Genomic DNA, 4,996 nt, shown 5'->3' on the forward strand with positions numbered 1-4,996 from the left:
GGGGATATCATCAAATCATGTGCTCGTGGGAAGTGCCATAAAATGGTTGCGTTTTTTGTAATATTTGTGAAAGTCATGTCTAATCTCAAGTCTAATTTGGAAGTTACGGGGCAAACTTGTAAATTGAACTTCAAATTACACTTTCAAAGAACACCGCCTCCTCCCATCCTTCGTCTTATCCCCCGTACACTACCATATCCCCAACATCCATCTTCCACTCCTCCAAAGCTCCCTGCTTCGTCAACGATTCGGGTTATGAAATCTCGATCTAGAACCGCCTTTTGAAACTGGCAACCCTAGGCATACCCTCAACCAATGTCCCTCTAAATCTGTTTGCATAAACAAAAGGATCTCCATATTAGGTGTGTTCGCTCGAAATAACCCCATCTCCCATAATTATTCCTACTCTACACCTTCGTTTTAGGTTTGCTCTGTTAATTTGCCTCGATTCCCCTTATCACTAGGGTTTTTGTTTTTGTTCGCATAATCAATTAATCAACGTCTTTTATTCTTCTTCCAGTACGTAGGGTTTCTTTTGCCATACCTTGAATCATTTTTCTTGTTTCTATAATCCATTTTGGATTTTCTTGGACCTAAAATCGATTTTTTGCTCATTTCCGTTTTATCAGTAAAGAAAGCCCTATTCCTAACTACCGAGGTCAATGGAGGAAGACGTCAAAAGGGATGTTGAAAGAAGTGGATGACGACAATGCCATAAAATTAGGTAAATAGATTATAATCATTAGATATAAATCTAATTATAGATGAGATCAATTCTCACAGTTCTCAACCTATTTATGATTCATAGGTATTTTATAAAAAGAAAAGAGATAATTAAAATGAAAAAAAAAATGGGATTGTGGGGAAGTGGGAGTGTAGGACGGTAGTTGTGAGTTATATATAATTATATATATATATATATATATATATATATATATATGTATATATACGTATGTATATATATATAGACTTGGGATCATGTGAGACCAATGGTTTTTCGTGAGACCCGTAAGACCAATTCTCAACCCTTGAATTAGATTTACAATCGTCAGATCTGAACATTCATAAACGCCACGAGACTTCTCAATAATTACAAAATTGTCACATTGCAACTTTAGACCATTAGATCATTAGTTTATAAATTTAATCAATGAACATAAATTGGTCTTACGAGTATATATATATATACATATATATATATATACATATATATATATATACATATATATATATATATACATATATATATATATATATATATATGTATGTGTGTAATCAACCGTCCTTGAAAAGTGTCGTCCAACCAGGCATACATTTTTGGACCACCATGTCACCTTTTCCGATATATCCTGCCATATATCTTTACCAATTAAATTTCTGATTTTATCTGCTCCAATGGATCTAACATCTCTTTTCTAATTAAATTCCTTTCAATTAATATATTACAATTCTATATTATACAAAATGTATGGTTTCATTTAATGGTTGGATTCCATTAAGAATGAGAGTTAAGATAAGAAGTGTAAGAAAGACTCTCCACCTTTGATTGCATATTAGAATGAGATACATCAAGATGAAATGCACTGAGATGTACCAGATCAATTCACATATCAAAAACAATTCATAAGTGAGTTTGAGATTAAGGGTGATCAAGATCTCGTCCTATATTCTAACCTTAACTCTCATTCGCACACGACTCTTCGCCTCATAAAAAGTAATAAACATGTGGTATTATATTAGAACGATAGAGTGGGGGCACAAGACCTTTGGCCTCTTTGGAATTAGGATTATGCATTTGGTGTGAGAGATATGAAGGGACACGATAGAACAGAAACTTGTTGTCACAAGTTTGACACGAATTACACTGGGACATGACATAACTGAATGAGAAAAACATGCATTTTTTATGTCTTCACCAAAATATATGGAATGAAAAACGATAAAGTATAATAGGATTGATGAATTATTAAACTACTTATTTTAAATCAAAACCCCTAAAATCTTGCACGATTATGTTGTCTGTCTACGCACCACTCTTGTCTATCTAGTCATGTCCAATTCAACTATGTTCACTCTCACCAGCATACGAAACAAGCCCTTAATGGATGAGGGTTGAATTTGAACGTGATACCTTGTTTTGAAAATTTCACCCCTTCTTGTGAAAGAAATCAATAGTCACGAATTATATTACTTTTTCTTTATAACCACAAGGGTGGTGTATGATTGGTTTGAGCTTGACTCTAAATGTCAAAAGTACCAGGATGTCTCAGGTTCAAATCCAAGGAGAAATAAAAATCCTCTTGTGGCCATGGAGGTTCAAATACGGTGACTTCGAGCTATCTGCAAAGCAGGTAGTCACCCTGGGAATAGCGGGTTTGATATCCAGGTTAATCAAAAAAATATAATTGTTTATATATTATAGAATAATATATAAAAATAAAAATAAAAAGGTTTTTATATAATTTTGCAGGATTCATTAAATGATATGGTTATCATGAATCGAAATATTTAAGACATAAAATAGAACACATTGGCAAATAGATGAGTTGAGAGTGGATGAATGTAGGAGGATGGTAAGTAATTAATAAGCATGTCTTTATATATGAAACATGCGGTCGACTACTCTATTTATATATTTGTCTTATATACGTCTTTATGGTCTTGTCATGTTATTATCGTTCTGTTTTAGAATTACTTTTTCTTAGAGTTGATGTATTTACACCTGTTTTTATCAAAATCAGCTTAATTTATATACTAAAAATGTAAAGAAAAAAAAGTTGATGTTAATATGTGTCTTTTTTATGTTAGAATAAGGTCAAATAAGGTATTGAAAATATAAAAAGTAATCTTGATTTTTTTTTTAAGTATATAATATTTATATATGGTAAATAGAACAAATAAACTCATACACTCTCCTCACATTTGGTGAGGCAAAAACTCACATACTATTAAGTCAAAGGCTCTTTGGTAAGTAATTTTGATATTGATGTGTATCAAGAGGAAGTTAGTAAGTAGATATACTTTTAGCCAATCCAATATTTTATATTGAAAAAAATAATATGATAAATTGGTTGTAACTAATAAGTTAGATGAAAAGGATAAAATATCTCAAATGATTTGTTAAAAAAATTATTAATTTTAATATCATATAATATAATAAAATGAACTATTAATATATTTTATCATGTTAAAATAAATAATAATAACAAAAGTAATTTTTTTTCAATTATCTAAAATTCAATAAACATTATATAACGTTATAAATGAATTAAGGAACCAACAAAAAGTTTGAATCTTGAAAAATGCTAAAAGTTATTATAAGACGTTATATATATTAATATAAGGGTGTTTTAAATACAAATCGGTTAATTAGTACTAGAAGAGTATTCGAACAATGCAACAAGATACATTTTCATTTTAATATTTTTATTTATCTTTTTTCTATGTTGATATAATACAGCTTATGTGGTTTTGAGAAAGACAATGTTTTTACTTTTGAATAAAAATAAATCTAAAGATATCATAAAATTTTGAAAAAGCACATCGATATCATACAATTTAAAAGCTCTCTTTTTGTATAATTTTTTTAACTCAACTTTTTATTATAATTTAATTTAGGTTTAATAGCGAAGTAATTTATTTTTGACTTAATCATATAATTTTTATAAAAATAATGATTCTTTTAGAACTCAATTATTATCCTAATTATATTTTAAATTTTGTATATTTAAAATGAGATGTTATCCTATATTTGATTATATTTATCTGCAGTTAGTTGGATTTAAAAATGGAGTTTTAATAAGTTGTACTTACGCATAATTTACTTGTAATCTTAAAATTTAAGTAATATGCATTAATAAACAATACTTCATACATAAAGAATGGTTTTTAAAAGTTTTTGTCAAATGCTTTATAATATAATATAGATAAAGAAAAATGAGATATGTTAGAAATCGTAAGAGTCTATTTGATCACGATATTTATAGAAGACGATAATAGTTTTTTCATTATAATCAACACTTTAAATCAGGAAATAATCAAGATATTTATTAATTCAAATATTCATTAAATAAAATGTACGATTGACATTGTTTTGTATTTAAAACTCTATCGTAATTGTGAGTCCCTATAAAAAAAACTCTCTTGTAGCACACACACACATATACATATACATATACATATACATATACATATACATATACATATACATATACATACACATATAGGGGAAAATGCGGGAAATAGGAATCTACTTTTACAAATATTCTTATTATAACATTCTACTTCCAGTTTTTCTTATTACAACAATGTATTTTCAAAATATTTTTTGTTAGGGTATCGTACTTTCAAAATTTTACCCGTTATAGCATTGGGTAACCTTTTAAATTAAATTTACTCATTATATCATATTTCTTTGTCACCTCTTCGTCCATGTTGGCTATGCACATGTACGATAATGTTGACATGGCATTGTACTTTCAAAATTACTTTATTATAACATCATCAATTTCTATTACAACATTGTACTTTTAATTTTAATATTTTTATCATTTAAACATTGTAAATTTAATAAAATATGTTTACTAAAAATGATAATAAATATTACTTGAGATTATAATATTGTTTTTTTTTACATTTATAGAAGACAAAAGACACTCAAATCGATAACTTTTTTAGCATTAATATATCTGCAATAATATATCAAACAGTACATGAAATTTAATCTTTTTCACCATTACATAAGTTTTTTTATTAAATTAAATATTGTATTGTTTAAATATAAAAACACTCTCTCTAAAAACTCTGGAAACAAATCAAAATAGCTAACACATACAAACATCACAAATACAATTTAATATTATATTTTTTAGTAAATATATTTAATTAAATTTACAATGTTTAAATGATAAAAATATTAAAATTAAAAGTACAATGTTGTAATAGAAATTGGTGATTTTAATAAAGTAATTTTGAAAATACAATACTATAATAAGAA

The sequence above is a fragment of the Cynara cardunculus genome (assembly GCF_001531365.2).
Source record: "Cynara cardunculus var. scolymus isolate 2C chromosome LG 5, CcrdV1, whole genome shotgun sequence".
Lineage (NCBI taxonomy): Eukaryota > Viridiplantae > Streptophyta > Magnoliopsida > Asterales > Asteraceae > Cynara > Cynara cardunculus.